Source organism: Silurus meridionalis, chromosome 12 (assembly GCF_014805685.1).
Source record: "Silurus meridionalis isolate SWU-2019-XX chromosome 12, ASM1480568v1, whole genome shotgun sequence".
NCBI lineage: Eukaryota > Metazoa > Chordata > Actinopteri > Siluriformes > Siluridae > Silurus > Silurus meridionalis.
Window position 1 is genome coordinate 23,751,403 of NC_060895.1, and position 15,534 is coordinate 23,766,936.

Genomic DNA, 15,534 nt, shown 5'->3' on the forward strand with positions numbered 1-15,534 from the left:
CCTGAGATAAAGCTCTGACCCTCAAACCTATTGAACATGATGAAGTGGAAAAATCTGACTGCACCCCAGGCCTCCTCACCTCACCTACATCAGTACCTGACGTTTCTAACACACTTTTAAACAAAAGCAAATATCCAAAATCTGGTGAAAATCTTCTAAGTAATCTGGGGATATTAAGATTAAATGTGGAAGGGGAATTTTTTAAAAGCACATAATCTTATGGTCAGGTTTTCAAAAACTTTTGTCCATATAGCAAATTAATGAATACAAAATAAAAAAAATTCTGAATAATGCAAAACAAAAAAAACTACAAAACAATGTGTACATTTCATATGGGATATTTGTGTGACATTTTTCTATGAGCACACTGCACCCCTACACACACACACACACACGCACACACACACACACACACACACACACACACACACACACACACACACACACACACACACACACACACGTACAGTGAGAGACATGGATTTCTTCTCTCTATCCAATTTGTGACTCTAACCTCAGGGTTAGTACTGATCCCATCGATTCAGGTCATGACGTTATTGCTTGCCACACACACAAACCCACACACACACACACACACACACACACACACACACACACACACACAAACCCACACACATACACACACACACACACACACACACACACACACACACACACACAAACACCTTTCTTCCCTCTGTCCAATCTCTGTCTCTGACCCCAGGGTTGGTCCTGATGTCATTGATCGAGATAATGACACTACTGCACCACTCCGGGCTGAATTTCAGAATCACGTGCATGCTTATAGATTAAAACAACACATGGAGCTCGGCTATTGGCTCTCTCACACACACACAAATACACACACACACACACACACACACACAAACACGGTGGGGAAATTACAGATGCTGTATGATAACAGAGGATTGAATGGAGAGGTATTAAACTGAATCTGTGTACCTGAAATACACAGAGCTGAATGAGAAGACAAAAAATGGATTTTCACACACACAGATCCCTCACATATGACACACTTCATTCCTCAAGTCCTGAAGGTGGCTAGTATTTATGCATTTCTGTGAAATATAACACACTGCTATAGTAAGGTACATTATACAAAAATGTGTGGACACTCGATCACAAGGTTGGTATGTGTTTCTTACTGAACATCCCATTCTACATTTAGTCTCCATTTGCCGTTATATTAACCTCCACTCTTCTTAGTAGACGTTACTCTAGTTTTTGTGGAGATTTGTGTCTGTTTTATTCAGACATCAGTGCGTTAGTAAAGTCAGGTACTGATGTAGATGAGGTGAGGAGGCCTGGAGTGCAGTCAGTGCTCAAATTCATCAATGCTCCTACCAGTAATTTGCAATATGTTCCCCGCTAGTTTTTCCTTTCGAGAAGAAGAGGATTTTTATAAAAATTCTTCTTCTTTTGGCTTCTCCCATTAGGGGTCGCCAGAGCGGATCATCCGTCTCCATGCCGCCCTCTTTCAAACCAACTACCTGCATGTCTTCTCTCACCACATCCATAAACCTCCGCCTTGGCCATCCTCTTTTCCTCCTTTCTGGCGGCTCCATCCTCAGCATTCTCCTACTGATATACCCCATGTCCCTCCTCTGCACATGTCCAAACCATCTCAATCACACCTCCCCCACCTTGTCTCCAAAACGTCCTACATGCGCTGTCCCTCTAATAAACTCATTTCTAATCCTGTCTATCGTTGTTACAAACAACGAAAATCTCACTCCGGCCACTCTTCTCCACCCACTCCACCTGCTCCCTACTCTGACCACAAATCACAATATCATCCGCAAACATCATAGTCCACAGAGACTCCTGTCTGACCTCGTCCACCAACCTGTCCATAACCACTGCAAACAGGAAAGGGCTCTTTCGTTGATACTGCACACTTCACTGCTGTCACACCGTTCTTATACATGTCCAGACTTTTTCATACAATACCACACCTCCTCTCTCCACCCTGTCATACGCTTTTTCTAAATCCACAAACACACAATGCAACTCCTTCTGACCTTCTCTATACTTCTCCAAAGCAAATATTGCCTTCTTAGTGCTCTTTCTCACCATGAAACCATACTGTTGATTACAATGGTCACCTCTTCTCTCAGCCTGGCTTCCACTACTCTTTTCCATAACTTCATGGTGTGGCTGATCAACTTTATTCCCATGTAGTTACTGCAGATCTGCACATCTCCCTTATTCTTAAAAACCAGTACCAGCACACTTCTCCATTCCTCAGGCATCCTCTTACTTTTGAGAATCTTGTTAAACACTCTGGTTAAAAACTTCAATGCCATCTCCAAAGCAAATCTAGAGGGGCTGGGGGTGTTAGGGAAAACCACAGGGGGCAGTGCAATGTCTCGTGAGTCACAAACAGGTCCACATGAGCTCTGTAAAATTCCCAGATTCCCAGATCTGCTCCACCACATCCGGGTGGAGTCGCCATTTCCCAGGCTTCGGCTCTTCCCTCAAGAAGGTGTCTGCTCCATCGTTTAAGTGGCCTGGGATATATGCTGCTTCCAAGGAGAACAGCTTCCCTTGTCCCCACAGGAGGACCTGATGTGCCAGCTTGTACAGGAGGCGAGATTGCAAACTCCCCCCCTGTGGTTGATATAGAACACCACCGAAATGTTTACCATACATACCAACACGTGGTGGCCTCTGAGGTCTGGGAGAAAATGCCTCAAAGCTTGAAGCATGGCAAGCATCTCTAGGCAATTGTTGTGCAGTGTCCGATGGGGCCACCTCCAGAGACTTTGAGCAGAGCGGCCACTCATGACTGCTCCCCTGAGTTAGGAACCCGGGATCTCTCCACACATCTAAGGCACGTAGGGTTTGCTGTGTGACCTCGATCATCCGGAGTGGATTGCCCTTCTGTGAGAATCCATGGGTCTTGAGCCACCACTGAAGGGGTCTCATGTGCTGGAGACCAAGTGGAACCACATTGGATGCTGCTGCCATCAGACTCAGCAGTTACGAGGATAGACTTGACATGAGTAGGGGACAAATGTGCCAGCATAAGGGTTAAATCCCATATTACGCCTAAGTATGTGGTTCTCTGACATGGAGAAACCACAGTTCCTTTATGTGGGCAAGAACGACATCTCTATGCTGGACTGCCAGCTGCTCTGATTGAAACAATATCAACCAATCGTCGATATAATTTAGAATGCGGACACCCCGAAGCCTCAGCGGGGCCAGTCCCACATCCACACACTTTGTGAAGGTGCAGGATGAAAGGGCAAGATCAGAAGGAATTACCTGATATTGGTAAGCTTCGGCCCTGAAAGCAAACATCAGGAACTTCCTGTGAGCTGGAAGGATAGATACATGAAATTATGCATTCTTCAGATCTATGGTCACAAAGTCCTCAGACCTGATTTGGGACATGACCTGCTTAAAGGTCAGCACCTGAACATGAGTCTCAAAGGCAAGCGGTTTAGCTGACACAGATCCAGTATAGGATGCAACCCTCTGTCCTTTTTGGGAACTATGAAGTACCGGCTGTAAAACCCAGACTCTGTCTGATGGAGGGACCACCTCGATGGCCACCGTCCTCAAGAGAGTGTCGACTTCCTGTTCCATAACCAGAGCCTGCTTGGGACACCCCATTGAACTTCAGTGTGCAGAACCCACCGAGACATGTCTGACAGGGCCTGCCAGGCTGCGAGATAATCTTTTAAGGGATTTAGTCTCTCTAGGCTTAACTCTGTTAAGCCTAGAGCTGGTGCAGCTCTAGGGGCCTCCTGAGAGGTGGCAAAAGCCCTACATCCAAAACAGTGCCAGGCAGAAAGCAAGAAGGGTGTTCGCCGGAGCTGACTGTGCCCTGAAGTGCCGACAGTGGCAGGGCTAATAAACCAGCTCTCTGAGGGTGCCTGGGTGGGGCAGGCACTGTTCAGTGAGGTGCACGACACCCATTTCTAGCAGGGTCCCCAGTTTACCCCAGTGGTAAACTGTCAGGACCTTTTGCCTAAAGCGCTTTGATTGCAGATGATTTTTGGCCTCCTGAAACCTGTCGATGACCGCATTAACAGCGGTGCCGAACGGGGCCAGGAGCACAGCCCTATCCCTGTCAAATGTGTCTCTCAGTCGAGACGAGGGTGGCCATGGACCGGGCAATGGCCTTAGACGGTCTTTTTTGCTAGGTCCATAGCACAGCGGAGCTCACAGACTGACTACCCGAGACATCTTTCACATTTAGCTCCCACAGCAGATCGGCCTGACAGGCCTGCAGCACAGCCATGGTGTGCAGACAGCCTGTGGCTTTATCCGTTGAGGCATAATCCTTGCCCACCAATGCCAAGGTGGTTCTTAGGAGCTTGGTGGGCAGTGCTAGGGCTTTAAGAGATGACGCATCACCCAGGAAGAGATAACTAGCCAGCGTCTCTTCAACCTGGAGCATTGCCCCATAACCATACTCTCTCAGTTTTAATATATTGACACCCTAGGACTAAATAAGCTGTTAGAATAAGGCCTAGCCCATGACCTGGACACCTCGGTGTGCAGACCAATTTCCACTGGTACCCTGTTGGCTAACAATACCTGTGGTCTTTGCTAACCCGGGCCTTTGAACGATTCGGTATGAAATTCTGTTTCATAATCCGCATATTTGATTTGCATGTTTTTATGCTGGATGCCCTTCCTAACGCAACCCTCCCTATTTATCCGGGCTTGGGACCGGCACTGGCTTGTGCAACCCTAATGGCTGGGTTATTTTTTATTAACAATTAGTAGATTGTTATTTTGTTCCCTAATTCGTCATATTGAAAAATGACATTCTTCCTACATTTTTGGCCTGGAGGAAAGCAGTGGATGCCCTCAACTCCTTCACCTGCACAGTCCCACTGTAACTCCTGCTTTCTGCTCGACTGCACTGTAATTTACTCCTGCTGCTTCAATAAATCATCACAAATGCTGTGTTTCTCTCATGTGTAGGATACAACACTCAACCCTACAACACTGCTGTCCTACAGAGACAGACAGACAGATATATATTGCAGACAGGCAGACAGATAGATAGATAGATAGATAGATAGATAGATAGATAGATAGATAGATAGATAGATAGATAGATAGATAGATAGATAGAAACAAGCATACAAAAAAAAAATCATAATAATAAATTGTAAATGTTTTATCTTGCTTTTTTCTTAGGGTTTTCCTAGACAAACATGATTAATTAAACATTGCACAGACAAACAAAACAAACAAACAAATAAAAGTAAGGTAAATAAAGTGAATTATGTAAATAGAATTAGTAGAAAATGTATTATTATTTTTATTATTATTATTATAAAGGAGCAGACGTGCTCCTTGTGCGTGCGATTTAAAACGTGACACACACACACACACACACACACACACACACACACACACGCGCCCCCGTCCGTGAGCATGCGCAGTGCGGCTCCGCGGTCCGCCTTTAAACGCGGCCGCCCGGCGGTGTTGCGCGCGGCTGCTGTGCGCGGGCGCGAGACCCACGGCGGCGGTGGCGGCGGCGGCGTTGGGTAAAGGGGAGTGAAGCGCGCGTCTACACCGCCACCAGTAATAACCAAAAATAACACGCAGCACGGACGGATTACCGGCGTGAGCGAATCAAGTGCGTCACACACACACACACACACGCACCGACAGGAGAAGCAGCGGCAGACACCGTGAGGAACCGACACGAGGAGCGTTGACCGGCAACACACACCGAGAACCGGGAGCTTGGAGGAACTCTGATCACACACAGACACACACACACACACACACACACACACACACACACACACACACACACACACACAGTATACACACTTCACCGTGACCATCAGGTAAGACATCTAAGTACTGTACCAAGTACCACTGCTGTATCTGATTTAATAGAAAGCTGCACATCTGGATTTACTGTCTACATATTATTATTATTATTATTATTATTATTACATTAACAACAACAAATATATATATATATATATATATATATATATATATATATATATATATATATATATAATATTTATATAATTATAACAATAATAATAGTAATCATAATAATAATAATAATAATAATAATAATAATAATAATAATAATAATAAACTGTTTATTATTCTGAGTAATCTAATCTCAGCAGTAAAGAGTGAGATTGGATTTTTATATGTAACATATAAGAGCAATAATTGACTGTAGATGCAAACAGGTGATGATCAGGTTGGTGTGTGTGTCTGTGTCTGTGTGTGTGTGTGTGTGTGTGTGTGTGTGTGTGTTATTCCTTTTAAATATAAATTTTACTGTCTAATCCATTATATCTATAAAACTGTTAAACAGCCCATAATAAAATGAGTGTGTTCTCAGTACTGGATGAGGAGTGTGATGTGTTACTGGTAGAACGTCTATAGTGATCTGATGTTTGCTGTGTGTTGTGTGCTTATAGACAGAGATGAGATTTTCTTCCAGACATTAGATTGTGCCAACACAAACACACCACCTGTCTGTTTACTTTTCACTCATTCATGTAATTATCTATATTTAACTATGTGTCTAAATATCCAATCCTTTACTGTTGATTCCATCCATCCATCCATCCATCCATCCATCCATCCATCCACCTCTTTTAATCTCTATTAATCAATTAATTAACTGATTGATTATTTGATTGATTAATTCATACACTAATTATTAGTCACTATATAAATGAAGCGGTAGCTCAATGGTTGACTTTGGACTGAATCCCAGCTCCTCCCATCCACCACTGCTGGGCCCTTAAGTAAGGCCCTTACACCTTAACTTCTATATAGTACAGATATCTATCTATCTATCTATCTATCTATCTATCTATCTATCTATCTATCTATCTATCTATCTATTTTCTTTTTAGTTATTTGTATATTTTATTTTCAATATTTAAATGTTTTCATTCATCTGTCTAAATATTACATTTCAGTCTATCTATTCTACCTTTAATCAATTAATCAATCAATTAATTGATTTATTGATTTATTCATATTCCTATCTATTTTTATTGGACTCTATTGTCTATTGTCTATATAATTATGTCTTCACTTTCGAGTCACCATCCATCCATCCATCCATCCATCCATCCATCCATCCATCCATCCATCCATCCATCTCTATTCAGCCATGTAAATGGTAATTCGTGTGTGTGTGTGTGTGTGTGTGTGTGTGTGTGTGTAAACTTTTAAAAGGTGTTGGGGTACCTGTAGGCATGTCAGAAGTAGAGGAAGGTAAATGTGTGTGTGTGTGTGTGTGTGTGTGTAAAGTAAAATGCAGTAAGATGAAGTGAAAAGCTCAGGCTACAGTAGAAGGCCAGGTGCATTTCACTTGAAAGGAATAGATATCAGTGTTTTTCCTGTCGATCCCTCTAACCCTGCTCTCCACCATCAACGTACGCGTGTGTGTGTGTGTGTGTATGCGTGCGCGTGTGCACGATATGTGACGGTTTATTACATTCGGAAGGCCAGCTGTGCATGCAGCTGTGTGAGTAAATATTGAAAAGCGGCGTCCAGAAGAAAGGGGACTCTCATGAGTCTCGAGGACTTTTAAACGCCGCAACGTGCACTTTTAATCACAAGCGATTTGTCGCCGTTGCCCTCACAGACCCCGACTCCATAAGAACAAACGACGGAAGGAAATACAGTGATTAATGCTGAGGTTAAATCCAGTGTCCAGTGTCTTTCAGGTTTATATTCCATCATATGTACACTGTATGGACAAGAGTTTGTGGATACCTGATCATACGATTGGTAAACATCTCGGGTTTACCTTTATTCATTTAAATTCTGATAGATTCTGTATTATGAATTTATATGTTAGTGCTTATAATTTATTCATCAAAAGTGAACCAGTGGTGATGATGGCATGGAACAATTTTCATGAGATGGCATGAGGAAAAAAGATGGGGGATTAAATTCAGAATTGCAGCACTAAACCTCAACTATAGGGATGTTAAGCTCAAGGCATTGGGATTTTGAATCCGAAGCTTGTGAGTTCAAATCCCAGCCACACCAAGCTACCACTTGTGGCCCCCTGAGCATGGCTTCATAGCTGCTTGTATGAATGGTATGATTTGTATGAATGAGATAAATGTAATCGCTCCTGATCTGGGAGTTGATTTTTCAACTGAACTTCTATCAGAGCAAACTTCCATAAATTTGTATGCTCCAGCTTCGAGGCTCCTCCCCTCCCCGGATAGCCTCGTTAAGGGACAAGAAGGAGGTGTCAGGAGTAAGGGGAATCGTTAGGATGTAAAGGGATAGTGTATAGAAGTATAGAGGGGTTAATGATCAGAGAATGTGAGGCGGGTCCTTAGGTGTGGCTTTTTTGGGTGGATGTGTGAAGAGGTCTTGATCTCATTGTGGATGACATTGTTAAATTTAATTACAATCTAAATCCATCCTCTTTGTTCTTGAGTTGCTCATTAACATCATGGATCTTTAGACTGTTGATGTGAACACATTCAGTCCCCATTCATGAAAATAAATTATATTAATAAATATTTCTCTATTTTTTAGAACTCTTTATACCATTGAATATATATACTGTGTATATATATATATATATATATATATATATATATATATATATATATATATATATATATCTTTGCTGTTTAATATTGTTTAATGTTTAATATTTGCTGTAGTTCACCTCTAGCCTCACTTAAGCATTTCATTGTCACTGACGTCTGTACATATGACAAAGAAACTTTGCGGTGAATAAAAGTAATGCATTTAAACTTAAACAAAACCAACACTCCAAATAAATAGAGTTACATCCCAAATAAATAAAAGACGTCAAATAAACAGCACGTGGCATCAGAGATTCACCTCTAGAGGCTTCTCTAGTACTGTATAACGCAACCCGGAAAAACTATCGGGTGGATTTTTTTTGCCGATACCCACAATCCACTATCGGTGCCGGTTAATCTGCAAAACAGGTGAATCGGTTGACCTCTAGTTATAATAAGCTCCACTTTTCTGGGAAGATGTTCCACTAGATTTTGTGTAGATTGGTGTGAGGTTCATTTAGCTACAAAGTTGTTAGTAAAGTCAGGTACTGATGTACTGTAGGTGAGGTGAGGAGAGGAGGCCTGTGGTGCAGTCAGCATTCACATTCATGATGTTCAATAGGGTTTGAGCTCTATAGCAGGAGTTCTTTCAGTCTATCCAGTGTAAATCTATCTTCTATCTTCATAGAGCTGGCTTTGTGCACAGGGGCATTGCCGTGCTGGAACAGGTTTAGGCCTCCTTGGGGAGGAATCACAAATGGCTGTGTGGGAAAAGTTAGGAGTCCCAGTACTTTTTTCCATATAGTATATATATATTTTTTTTACTGAAAATTGGGTATTTTTTGTTTATTTTATATCCTTGGAACACAATGTCTTCTGCGTGAAGTTATTTTTTTCCAAGAGCTGAGCGATGATGAAAACATTTCCTGAATATGCAGTGCAATTGCATTATAATCATACCTACACACACACACACACACACACACACACACACACACACACACACTCATTGGTGTGTTTTTGTGTATCGGTGTGTACTGTATATTCGCATGTAAGACGAGGTGCAATGTCGTGTTTTTGTAGATCCCTCACCCAATCCTGCATGTCTCCTCTGCAGTTTCACGGCCTCCCGTTCGAATTTAGTGGTCAATAAAGCCGCGTTTTCTGCCGTCGTTTTGCGCATGAGTTTATCGAGCGGATTCGAGTCGCCGTGGCTTGTTCACAGCCGTGCAGTAAATCTGAGAAATGCAAATGTGGCTCGAGCAACACAATGCATAAATATGCCTACGCAGCTCGGATAAAAAGAAAAAAATCAGTATCAGGCGTCTCTCGCTGTGCCTTAAAATGGGGCTGTAAATGTCGGCCATGGGCCGGGGAAGTGGAGCGTGTTTGATACGGGTCAGGTGTGAGGGCCACACACACACACACACACACACACACACACACACACACACACACACACACACACACACAGCTGTGCATTTCACTCCGCATTTAGACACAAAGCTGTAAAATGGCTGTGTAGTACAGAAATCTTATAGATTTATTTATAGATTTATTTCATGAAATGACACTGTATGGACAATGGTTTGTGGACACCTGACTATAAGATGTCCTTCTTGACATCTCATTACACATTTAGTCTATTATAATTAGAGGTCGACCCAATGTGGATTTTGCCGATACCGTTAGTTAGGTCAGATCGTACCTACTGATAATCAACTAATAGATTTTAAAATGGATGCTGGATAAAAAAAACTAAAAAACAACAACATTCCATTCAAAATACTACTGAAATAAATATAATCAAAATTAATGAATCTTGAAAATGTGCTAAATAAAGTCAATGAATATATAAATGATATTTAGAGGTAAATAAAAGACATGCATTCAAACTGTTACAAAAAATTAAACCTTTAAATAAATAAATAAACAAACACAGTTCCATCCAAAATGTATTAAAAAAGACACTTCATTTAAAAATACGTGGTATCAGTGATTTACCTCTAGAGGCCGCTCTCATACTGTTCAATGCAACCCGGAAAAACTATCGGTATGGATTTTTGCCGATAGCCGATACCTCCAGCAATCAATTATCAGTGCCAATTAATCAGCAAAACTGATGACTCGGTCGACTCTAGTTATAATGTCCTCCTGGAAGGTGTTCCACTAGATTTTGTGGAGATTGCCATAGACAATATACACCTCGTTTGTATATGGATACCATTCAATTGTTCCATGCTCTAATATTGAAGATAATGAGAAGGTAAGATGACGGCAGATGTTTTATATACGTTTATTAAAGCGTTATTAGCAGTGCTGTTGACTAAAGTCACATGACCGGGACGTTTGACTATTGCTGCTCCCCAGGCCTCCTCACCTCAACTAGTTCAGTACCTGACTTCACTAACACCCTTGCGGATAAATGAATCTCCACAAATCTCCACAGAATCTGGTGGAACATCTTCCCAGAAGAATGGATTTCATAATAACAGGGACCAAATGTGGAGTAAGATGTTCATAAGTCACATCCCAATGTTATGAACAGGTGTCCACAAGCTTTTGTCTATATATTGCAAATCTTGACCATAATTATTCCATGGTATGGTATTGCACTATGAAGTTCTCTTTCTTTCCTCCTAGAGCCTGTTCTATTACGGAAAATAAAGCGCAGTCTTGGATCGAATGATCAGTTGAACGCTCAGGCTGCACTTGCTTCAAATCGGTTTTTAATTAAAGCCTCTAGCTAATGAATACATGAAAAGACACGGCCCATTCAGTTTACTGCGACAGAAGCTTTTGTTCAAATAACAATTCGAGGCCAATTTTCTCGAGTTAAAGGGGACAGATTGGGGTCACCGCATGCCCTCGAAGCAGTGGGTCACCTTTCTTATATCTGTTTTCCCCCACACAGGTGTGCAAATTGGAGCAGAGAATGTGTTCATTGTTTAGAATGTCCAAGTGAGCGTCTACATAATCTTTTCGAGTTTACGAGTAGAAGGACACGGGATTGCGTTACCCATCAGCCACTGCACCGCACCGATCCTCACCCTGTTCCCTGTTGCCTTGCAATTAGCGCCTGTTATAGAAGATTTCTTTCTGCCAATACTGTTTGTTTATTGTTTTTATGCCCAGCTTATTACATGTTAATGAATAATACAGTATATATAGATTAATATGTAACATATGTTGTGTGTAATGTATATTATATGCTTATGTGTGATTTTGGCCATAATTTGGTCATCAAATTTTGAAAATCCTACAAGATTCCAATAACCAGCATTGTTCACTGACAGCCAATTAATGGCCGTCACCATTTCTTTCCTCCGATAACATTCTGGGAGTGTCTGATTATGTCAGACTCTTTCCTGCAGCGTGACTCCTCCAAACCGAGAACCGAAAGGAGCGCCGAACCTGATGACAAGATTAGCACGACAACTTTAGGGAAAATGTGGTGGAAGCGAGTCAGGTGGACAGAAGAGCAAGAACAAAAACTTAATGAGTTATGTTTGCTTGACGTTTTTTTGTTTGCCGCTAGCTACCGTTAGCGAGAGAATGCAGGTCTGAGCGTGTTGTGGATTGACGACGTAGAAACTTTGGACGATTCTGCAGTGTGACATGAGGATCATGTATTATATTGTATTGTATTGTATTGTGTTGTATGTCTGTTAAAAATATCCGTAAAAATTGTATTAATTTGGTAGACGCCTTTACTGTATTTACTGTATTTGAGGTAGTCACCTGAAATGGTCTTCCAACAGTCTTGAAGGAGTTCCCCGAGAGATGCTTGGCACTTGTTGGCACTTTTGCCTTCACTCTGCGGTCCAGCTCACCCCTAAACCATCTCGATTGGGTTCAGGTCCGGTGACTGTGGAGGCCAGGTCATCTGGCGCAGCACCCCATCACTCTCCTTCTTGCTCAAATAGCCCTTGATGCCTTCAGTGTGACTCTACAATTTTTATAGTCATGAAAATAAAGAAAACTCTTTGAATGAGAAGGTGTGTCCAAACTTTTAGTCTGTACTGTATGTCATTTTATACAACTGAGGGATTAGTGGGAGCTGAGCTAACGGCTTTAACGAGGACGCAGACAAATCCAACATGTGCTCAAATATCTACAGTTCGGTTGATTCTCGAACAGATTTGACTTTCGGGAAAAAAAGCTAAATAAAGTCAAGCAGTTCAATCGATCAAAAGGCCAAACTGCCACTCCTGGGCCCTTGAGCAAGGCCCTCAACCCTCTCTGTCATAGAGTTGCTCTATTATGGCTGACTCTGCTCTCTGACCACACCTGGGAAATGCGAGAAAAGAATTTCACTGTGCTGTAATGCACAGAATATGTGACAAATTAAAATCTTTAAATATTTTATTATTTTTTTTTGCCTCGTCAAAGAACAGAATACTTCGCATTTTCTTTGTGAATGGGAGACTTTTTTTATAGTGTGTGTACGTGCTCAATCTGTAGCTGGAAGCTTGAGAGCAAGAACGTGTAAGGGTGTATATTGTGACCTGGAGTCCATGGGGCCATATTTGTAGCCATGTTGTTTCTAGAAACCTGCCATTGCATGGAGCGGAGGATGAAACAGATTCTTGATCGAAGTCACATGCAAAATAAAGAGCAGTGAGTATTTATTTGATTTCGAACTGCAGTATAACAGTGAAAGTGAGATTTTAGTATTTGGTGATTAGGCCAGGTAGGATTATCCTTCAAAATGTTGGGAATGGTTTTGCTATTTGTTTGTTTGTTTGTTCGTCCAATCAATATGTAAAATTCAACATGTAACCATGGTGGCGAAATTCTATGGACATGGTACAATTTCATTATTTAGAGGACTTTGTCCATTCAGGTAACTCAGCATCGATCTCTTGCGTTTCTGTATGTTCTTGTATGTTACTGTATGTCATTTATTATTGAATGACTGCGATAAAATTGGTCTGTTTACTGTGTAATCATGATGTAATGAAGTTATAGTGTTGGTTTAATTAGTTCTTGGTTAACTATTTACATATTGGTGGATTAGGGCATGGCCTATTGTTAGACCAGGGGTTCCTAGATATAGGGTTGGTATGGATTTTACAAAAGGAGCTGTCAAAATTAATAAAAAGCTAAAGGTGCTTTATACTCGTCACATGTAAGAAATTCTTTCTTCACATTTTCCAGTGATGTCAGACACCCCTGGAGCACAGAAGGTTGAGGGCCTTGCTCAAGGGCCCAATAATGGTAGCTTGGCCATATTAGGGCTTGAACCCCCAATAAGTACCCCAGATCATTAACCACTGAGTTACCACTTCTCTAGTTATTGGTCATTGATTTATTTGTAAATGAATAAATTGTTGGATTTTTCTGAATATTTTTAGATGTTACTGGGAGTCACCTACAGACCTTCATACCTTCAGGTTTCTGGAATTTCTAGATTAGTAAATCATTTTACTTGACATCTTTCAAGTTGCAGCAAATGCCAGGAAGCATGTCGACAACGGGAAATTTGACGTTATTAAAGCGCTTATGAGTTGTGATCAGATCTAAGCTCTAAAAAAGTTTCTCTGTAAAACATCTAATTCCATATATCCATCCAAGTATCTATCTTCAGTAAGCACATTCTGTTGATGGATCTTGTCCATGAAGTCAGAATTAACCACCAATCCACCCATTGGAATGTTTTTTTTGGGATATGGGAGGAAACCAGAGAACCCCGAATAGATAGTAAAGAACATTCAAAACGATACGCAGAATAATCTGAGCTCAGGATCGAACCCTGGAGCTGTGAGGCAGCAGAAGAGTCAAAAAAAAATATACTCCTAAGTATAACTAATGGAGAATGACGGCATTATTTAGAGAGATGATCGAGCTGTAATGAAGAACGTGTCCGGTACCTTTACGTCTTTCTAATGTAGGCCATCATTTTATTAACATCACTACAGACCCTATGGTTCATTCTAAAAGAAATGGGTCTGTGTGAGAGCGGAAGGGAGAAGCTCGTTTAGAATTCCACACACTCTTCCGTTTCCCAAACACCTGGATTTATGCAGCCGTATAGAGAGAAGATGTCTGAAACGCAGCGCTGACTTTGAAAACCCACTCAGGTTTAAAAAGACGCTGCGCGATATATTGGCATAAGGGATTAAAGATTTAATGCCAAATACCACACCTTAATCGTCTTAGTTTTTTCTTCCTTTTCCTTATATCACGATAAAAGTGAACCTGTTGGAAATCAATATAATAAAAAAATATTATGCATATAAATAAATAGATAGATAGATAGATAGATAGATAGATAGATAGATAGATAGATAGATAGATAGATAGATAGATAGATAGATGAGGTAGTATCGTATATATGCGATGCGATGAGATACGATTCACCACTATTACGATGCAGTGTGATCCGATTTCAATTCGATTTTATTTCTATGGTTCAGAAAAATGGTCCAGAGCCTCCTGCCTTCTGCCTTCTAACGCATGGCCCCTTTCACAAACACGCCTTTGCAGTGCAAAGAAATAGAAAAGAACATCTTTAAAATGAAAACCTGTTTTTCTGTTGTGTGTGCAGGAAGTTACAGCTCTACCTCTGCCATGTTAATCTGTATTCTATGTGACTCTCAGGACGCGCCTCGGCCTCCGTAGCGTTGTGATGCGTCACGTAGCAGCGACGGCGCTATGAGGACGCGCTCGAGAAACAGATTAGCGAGGAGGAGATTAATCTACATAGAAAATATTAGTTACAAATTATTGGTCACTTTCTAAATAATAAAAGTAAAGCGCATCTACTAATAATTATATATAAAGAAATGTGTTTTTACTGATCGCAAAACGAATGCAAACTTGTATCAAATTCACACTTTTTTTTAAATTGATGGTTCCCTGGTGGTCTAGTGGTGAGGATGCGGCGCTCTCAGCGCTGTGGCCCGGGTTCGATCCCCGGTCAGGGAACCAACCCCAGCCATTAGGGTTGCACAAGCCTTAGTGCCGGTCCCAAGCTCGGAGTGCCAAATGC

The 15,534-nt window shown here is 41.4% G+C and overlaps 1 protein-coding gene across 1 annotated transcript in view; it reads left to right on the plus strand.

Moving 5' to 3' along the window:
- The first annotated feature begins 438 nt into the window (after window positions 1-438).
- Window positions 439-15,534, plus strand: part of LOC124395051 (WSC domain-containing protein 1) — a 38,225-nt gene continuing 23,129 nt past the window's right edge. The window contains exons 1-2 of the mRNA XM_046863624.1: window positions 439-463; window positions 5,765-5,846. The gene's annotated coding sequence lies outside the window, so the exon portion shown is untranslated. The remainder of the gene's footprint in view (window positions 464-5,764; window positions 5,847-15,534) is intronic.